This window comes from Canis aureus, chromosome 17, assembly GCF_053574225.1.
Source record: "Canis aureus isolate CA01 chromosome 17, VMU_Caureus_v.1.0, whole genome shotgun sequence".
Taxonomy (NCBI): Eukaryota; Metazoa; Chordata; class Mammalia; order Carnivora; family Canidae; genus Canis; species Canis aureus.
Window position 1 is genome coordinate 46,131,866 of NC_135627.1, and position 7,924 is coordinate 46,139,789.

The 7,924-nt window shown below is 38.5% G+C and overlaps 1 long non-coding RNA gene across 1 annotated transcript; it reads right to left on the reverse strand.

Moving 5' to 3' along the window:
* Positions 1–572: 572 nt before the first annotated feature.
* Positions 573–6,439, reverse strand: LOC144287553 (uncharacterized). Its single transcript, XR_013355337.1, has 4 exons — positions 6,380–6,439; positions 5,364–5,452; positions 4,488–4,652; positions 573–878 (listed from the first exon to the last, which is right to left on the reverse strand). It is a non-coding gene; the product is annotated as an uncharacterized LOC144287553 (long non-coding RNA).
* Between the last annotated feature and the right edge of the window lie 1,485 nt (positions 6,440–7,924).

Sequence of the window (7,924 nt, forward strand, 5' to 3'; positions counted from 1 at the left end):
CTTCCCTTAGCAGTTTATTTTGAGAGTAGTTTCATAATGCAAATCTCATCTCAAGGTTTGCTTCTGGGGAACTTGACTTAAACCACAACTTTTCTGCGATCCATTTTCTTGGAATTCTACTAGCAATCTCTATGTGGTTGAGCACTAGTATTAGACTATGTCATGTGACTTGCTCTCTTTTCACTCCAAGGAGATTGTGATCTCTCTGATGGTGGATGGAATCCTATCTGACATCTACTATTTTTACTTTATTGTTTTATCCTGCATCTATTTCCAAAAAAAGTCTTTAGGAGCTTTATAGTAAATGAATAGGTAAAATAAAACCAAAATCAGTGCACAGAAGATAAATGATAGGAACCGAAAAATGAAAGGAGGAGGAAGGAAAAATCAACAACTTTAGTCTGAGGAAAGCAACCAAAATCAAGAATAATATTTCGCTTGTACTTCTTAGCAGCTAGGATAAAGATGGAAACATGATTTTTTTTTTTTTTTTGGTGGTTTTCAATGTTTAGTAGCATGAAATTGTTTTAGTTACCCATTGCTGTGTAACAAATTACCCCAAAAGAAACCAGTTTGAAACAACAAACATTTATTTGCTCTCACAGTTTCTAAAGTACAGGAATTGGGGAGCATCTTAGCTGGATGGTTTTAGCTTATGGTTTCAAGCTGCAGTCAAGCTGTTGCAACAGGTGCAGTCACATCAACTCACGACTGGGGGTGGAGAATCCATTTTGAAGCTCACTCATTTGGCTGTTGGCAGGTCTCAGTTCCTCATTAGTTGCTGTCCAGAGGCCTCCCTTCTTTCTCACATGTGCCTCCTCACAGGTGGCCTGAATATCCTCAAGACATAGTAGCTGGCTTTCCCCAAAATTAGTGATCTGAGAGAAAGCCAAAACAGAAGTTGCAGTCTTTTCTGATGTACCCTGGGAGATGATAAACCATCACTTCTGTTCTATGTCATTGGTTTCACAGACAAACCATCATACGGTGTTGGAGGGACTACACAGTGTATGAAGGCAAGGGGGTGGAAATCCTTGGGGCCATCTTGGAGGATGATGACCATAGGAGTATATCACATGTATTCATTTCTCCCGAAAGCCGAAAGAGTGAAAAAAAATATTTCAGAGGAGGACCATGTGTGTACAATTATTTTGTACGTTCCATGTACTTGTCATATAAAGGGTTCTCAATGAATATTTATGGATACACAAAATACACTTCTCTTCCAGAATGTTTTCTCCATAAGAAAGATTAAGTCAACTAAAACTATTGAGGACAAAGTATCTGTAGTAGATACTACATTGGATGCTGTTTTGTGTACTTATAAATCAATCTTTTAAAAAGTATTGTAGGTATGCCACTTCCTCTGTTTCTAATGCTTGCACTCAAACAGGTGCTCAGATTGCTTTCATTTGAACTTCAGCAGCCTCTTAATGCACCTTTCTTAGTCTCAATTCTCTTCATCCTATATTTCACTTTCATCATGTCGTTATTGCTTAATGACTCATTACTAATATTATAAAATCCAATCTCCTTGACTCTTCCAAAGAAGAATTCATCTACTCAAGTCTCTATTCCATTGCTTACATCATGAGCCCTTGTATTCAACTTGGAAGAATTGTCACTTCACCATGGAAGAAGTATTCCCAATCATGCTAATTTTTAACTAATAACTTGTTCTTATTGCCATTTCTTCTACTGAGAATCTCTTATTCTATTATTTGTTGTCTCCAAGTCTTTGTTGAATTGTCTTCCTCAATATTTCCTTATCTTCACCACCTCTGTCTTAGTTCAAATCCTAGTATTTCTTAGGTGGATTATTATGTGTCTTTTTTTCTTTCAATTTTTAGGTACTTTCTGCTCCAATCCATTCTCCATATCACTGCATTATTTTTATAAAACATCGTACTGATTATATCATTTCCTTGCTTAAAATGAACAAAACACATTAAGAGCTCAGTAACTGTTAATTGCGTGAATGAAAGGACCAGGTAAAGTTCCACTCTATTGCCATCAAGTTTTCCTATAATTCTGACTGTCACTTAGATCTTTTACTCTTTTAAGGTCCTGTGATTGTCTATGTTCTCTCTCACTCATTTTGATGTTCTATAATGTGTTTCTGCTGTTATCACTTAACTTTCTTTTTTTAGAAAAGATTTATTTACTTATTTAGAGAGAGAGAGTGTGTGAGCAGGGGTAGAGAGAGAGGGAGAGGAAACAGCCTCTCCACGGACTACAGGGCCTTCCTTACTCAGGGCTTGATCTCAGGACCCTGAGATCATGACTTGAGTTGAAATCAAGATTCTGATGCTTAAAAACTGACTGAGCCAACCAGATGCCCTCTTTCTTTCATTCATTTATTCTTCATTTGCTTATTAAATCAACACATTTCTTGAGTACCTTCTATATGCCACACACCATGCTAAGTCTTGAGGGCACAATGAAGGAAAAACAGATAGGCTTTCCCCCTTCATGACCCTTAGAGTCTAGTTGCAAATGGACATAAAATTAAATAATCACATCATGGAAGGTATAATGACAGACTGAGGAAAGTGCTACAAAGGAGTGGTTGTATGAAGGCATGTAACAGAGGAACCAGCCCTAGACTCAGACTTCAGGGACGAAGTTATTTATTTATTTATTTATTTATTTATTTATTTATTTATTTATTTATTTATTTATTTATTTTTTATTTATGATAGGCACACAGTGAGAGAGAGAGAGAGAGGCAGAGACACAGGCAGAGGGAGAAGCAGGCTCCATGCACCGGGAGCCTGACGTGGGATTCGATCCCGGGTCTCCAGGATCGCGCCCTGGGCCAAAGGTAGGCACTAAACCTCTGCGCCACCCAGGGATCCCACGAAGTTAATTATTGATGATGATGATGATGATAATAATAATAACAACACTTCTGAGGAAATGACTTTTGAGCTAAGATCTGAATGATGAGTAGAAACCACATAACAAAAAGTCTGGGGCAAGTAGTGAGGATAAAAGACCCTCTTTTAAACAATGCAGTTGAATACATAAAGACTGTGTGATGGGATAAAAATTTAAAAAGCTGGCTTGATTGGATCCAAAAAAGAGAAAAAGGACGTTAATGGAAAGACTAGTGAAATCTGAATCACGTATAGAGTTTAGTTAATAACAGTGTACTAGTGTTAATGTTAATGGTCTCTAAGGTTTGACTAACATTGCAGTAATGAAAGATGGTAATGTTAGGGGAAACAAAAACTGAGTGAGCAGCATATGGGAACTCTCTACTATCTATTTAACTTCTATATAAATCTAAGATTATTCCAATTAAAAGTTTATTGAAAAATAATAGGGGTGCCTGGATAGCTCAGCAGATGAGCATCTGCCTTTGGTTCAGGGCGTGATCCCAGGTTCTAGGATCAAGTCTCACATCGGGCTCCCTGCATGGAGCCTGCTTCTCCCTCTGCCTGTGTCTCCGCCTTTTTCTCTGTGTCTCTCATTAATAAATAAATACAATCTTTAAAAAATTAAATAAAATAATAAAAATAATAATATGTCCAGAATGAAAGAAGTTCAGTGTGTAAAGGAAGAAGTGTGCAAGATACTGTTGAAGATTAAGACCAGGCCAAGGTTTCCACAGACCTTGTGCACCATTTTAAGAATGTTGGTCTTTGTCTTGCAGTAAAGGGAGGGCTGTGGTGGTTTAAAACAGAAGACATCACAGCAGAGATTCATTTGAAAGTGTCACTGTCCTGGGGGCAGTGTGGAGAGTGCATTAGAAGGATACTGGGCTGGGACACTTTTGCAGTTAATCAGACAAGAAATGAATTAAATTAAGGTGGAGCAGGCTTATTCTTAGCAACATATATGTTTTTGGGTTTCATTTACCTCTTATTTATCTTTAATGTCTGTCACAGAATTCTGCACATTGTATCTATGGAACACATCTCTATTGAATGAATAAATGAATAAGTAAATAGATGAATTAACAAAAAAGGATTAGATCAGGTTAAGCAGCCCCTTGGCAATATCATGGTGACCCTGTCTAAAACTCAAGGGCTGGAACTGGTGATTTCTGATAAGTCGATAGACTTTCCCTCATAGTTTCCCCTCTTGCTTTCAAAAACCCTTCCTCACTCCCGAAATGAGTGATTTCTTGTCTTATTTTTGGAACACCCTGTGCTTGCACAAAGGTTTTGGGAGGAACATTGATGAAAAAGCAGAGGTTCAAGAACTCTTTGAAAGAGAACTTGGAAGTGTTTGATACCTGGGAATGCAAGAAGTAAGTCAAGATGTGGTGAGTCATCAGCACAATGGCTTCTTTTTTGAGCATATTCATTCCACACATAATTTGTATTTTCCCCTTTTGGCAATAGAAGTAATCTTAGCTTTCTCAGAGACATCCTTAATTAGGAGTTCTTCACCTCCTGGGGGAAAGTTTCTAATTTCCCAATAGAATAAGGAAGCCCGGGAAACCAGGCAGTAGCGTGTGTATGAGGAAGGCACCATACCAAGAGTTCCGTTTGCTCACTTCTGGTGAGAGACAATGGGTTAGGCAGTGGCGAGTCTGAGTTTTCTGCAAGCCTTTCTCATTTGAAAAGACAGTGCAGATTTCTGTAGAACTATCTCTTGAGCTAATTGGCTTGAAGATCAGGAGACTGCTGAGTTCTTTCAACCTAGAGGAAGAAGCGACTAAGGGTGATTAACATTCCAAGATTATTTCAGCCAGGCAACCCTCAGGATCCCAGTTCCTCTCCTAGAATCTTTGTTCTAACATTCACACTCAGTGTTTGGGGAAGGCTGTCCCTACCCATGTTTTTTTTCCTAACATATGACCAATTTTAGCCAATGGAGTCTATATCATAGATCTCAGAGGTTAATCTTTTCCCTTTCTTGTCTCCTCTCCTTCCCAGACATGCATTCATTTGACTGGCAGCCTGGAAAATTGAAAAATGCCACAGGGGTTATTAAGGTTGAAATCGTTTCTGCTCTTTGAAGCTCTGCAAGCTAGTTATTGCTGCACCTATAATATCCAGGCATCAGAATAGCACGTATTGTTCTTAAGCTTGCCTGACACAGGCCCATATCAGCTGTAACACCCAGATAGAATGAAGGGGTCTCAAGATGTCACTTCTCCACTCTGAAATATATCCCTTTAGTCAATTAAAACAGAGTCCCTGAAGTTATTAGAATGTATTCTGTGTCTTATGCACACATGTTTGATTTACTTTTGTTCTTATTAAAAGGGTAAGCCTAGAGAAAAGGAAAAAAGAGAATCTTCCATAATCCATATTTTAATAATTGCCTGAGTGCACATTTACTCTACAGAGACTTTCCTGTTTCTGTAACTATTTACTTGGCTCTTCTGCAAAATGTGTATTACTTACCTGGCCTGGTAGACCATGACACAGCTTCTGGCCTATCATGTAATCCTGCATTTGGCTCCCCCTGAGCCATTATGGTGTTTTGAGTCCATCTGTAGGATGGAGATATTATTTTAATGGGTCTTTTTTTTTTTTTTTCACAATAATGGCTCCATATTGTATAAATTGTATTGAGTCATTATGATGTTAATATATAAATATTAAGGAAACCATTGGGAAAAAGTAACTGTGTAATTGAGATAGCCTATTTTCCAATGTTAATAACTTCTTCTTTAATTTTTCTCCATAAAAATATTGAGGGAGTTTAATCCACATTAAAAACTTACAAGCACTTATTAAAAAAAAAAAAAAAAGAAAGAAATCGTTTCATACCCCACCTCAATAACAGGGAACAATACCACCTCACCCACTGGAAAACTTCTATGAATCATTTAAACAAAACAAAGAAAAGAAAAACACCCCAAAGCCAAAGTACATCATGATAACAAGAAACTTCAGAGATTCTTCAGGAGAGAGAATTTGTTTCAATTTAGTTTTAGGGCAATAGTTTGTTTTTACCATGTTGCTTCAGGCAAATGATTCAATATTAGCAGTAATACCTGCTTATGACTAAGAAAAGGAAGATATAAAATAATCTATAATAATAAAAAACCCTAATCCTGAAAGTGAACTTAAATTCATGTTCTTCAAGGATGCCTGGGTGGCTCAGTTGGTTAAGCATCCAACTCTTGGTTTCAACTCAGGTCATGATCTCAGGGTCCTGAGATTGAACCCTGTGTTGGGCTCCTTGCTCAGCAGAGAATATTCTTGGAGATTCTCTCTCTCTTCCTCTCCCCCATGTCCCATTCATGCTCACTCTCTCTCTCAAATAAATAAATACACTTAAAAAATTATGCTTTTAAAAAATTCAATGCATGTAGTTGGCTTACTACCATATTGCTATATCAATCAGGGTCCTGGTAGGGAACAGAGCTCATTCCAGATGATCCAAATAAGACTTTAATAAAAAGATAACTTACAGAGGTATGGGGCTGCAATCCACCGGGAACGCATGAAGGATAGTGAAGTGTTCCCTTCAGGGAGTGAAAGTAGGAAGCTATTATCACACCCACCAGTGCTGAAGGGCAGAGAGGAGGAAATGGTATACTTGGAACCCAGTAAGCAGTAGGAGTGTGTAGAGAGGGCTATTGTCATAGTAGATCAGTACACTTGCCACCATAGCTGCGGTATGAAAATGGAATGAGTGGGGAAGAAATACTCCAATTTCTGTCCTTTTGCCACCCATCTCCTGCTATACCTCTGTTGGACCACCTCACTCAGGAGGCAGCCAGAGAGAGATGTAGAACACAGGGGCTACCTCCTGAACATCAAAATAAGGCAGAGCAAAGAAGGAAGGGGCACCAAAGTGGGAAATATTCAGAACAATTGGTTTTTGGATCACTAGGGTTAGCACTATTGGTGTCTAAAGAATTAAATTACTACTAAGGGATTATACTTTTTACCCTCCATGAGAAAGAAGCTAGAAGTTTCACATTTTCTTTCATATGCGATAAGAATTTCAAGATGACCTTTGGCAATTTTTTTCCTGCTTTTCAAAAATATTCAAAAATTTATCCAATAGTCTAATTTATATCCATATAGGAAATTGCTATTTTCAAAGGATTTTTATCACAGAGATTATCTCATTTAACCCTAATAATAGCCCTAAGAGGTAGAAATGATTTCTACCTCTTTTGATATCTTTGCCAGCTGAGGAGACTGGAGCTTAGAGCATCAAATGACTTTCTCAAAATCCTAAGTCAAAATGTACAGCATCAAGATGCAAACCTAGGTCTCCTGACTCCAGCCACCAGATTCTTGGCATTATACCACTCTGCCTTTCTCAAAATAAGAATGTCATACACTTGTGACAGCAGATACACTGAAAGAACAGAACTGTCTGTACCTTGCAGGAAATTGCATTTGTAGGGGAACTAGTGTCTTGACATCAGACAAGCTCGGTTTCAGGAAGTCAAGGGCAGTCTGAAGTATCCAAGTCAGTGGAAGGAAGTGGTGCAGGGAGAGATGCAAGATTTGAGGCAGAGACTGGAGGAAACAGTAAGGAGGAGTCTTTCATGAGGTGCATACATTTCTGAGAGTGGCTGGGAAGAGAATATTAAGGATGTAAAGCAAGACTTCTCAAGTGTTAAACAGACGGCTGCAACATTTCTCAAAATATTGTTCATGGACCACTTCCATCAGAATCACCGGGGTTACTTATTAAAAAAGGTCCACACTGGATCCCCCTCTGACTTACAGGGTCAGAGTCTATTTGAGAGGCGCTACATGGTACAACATTTTGACATGTCCTCCCCCTGAGCCCCCTACTCTCCCACCCTTACCGCACCCTCTCCCCAGCTACATACACAGGGGTTGAGAACAACTTAGAGAAAATTCAGGCAGCTTGACTAGAAAGAGCTCTGTAACAGAACTGTAAATATTTGGTCTGGTGTGGCTGAAAATAAGCCATCTGATTACCCATCTATCATAGCGACTTCTGTTTCTTTGCTTCAATCATACCTTTT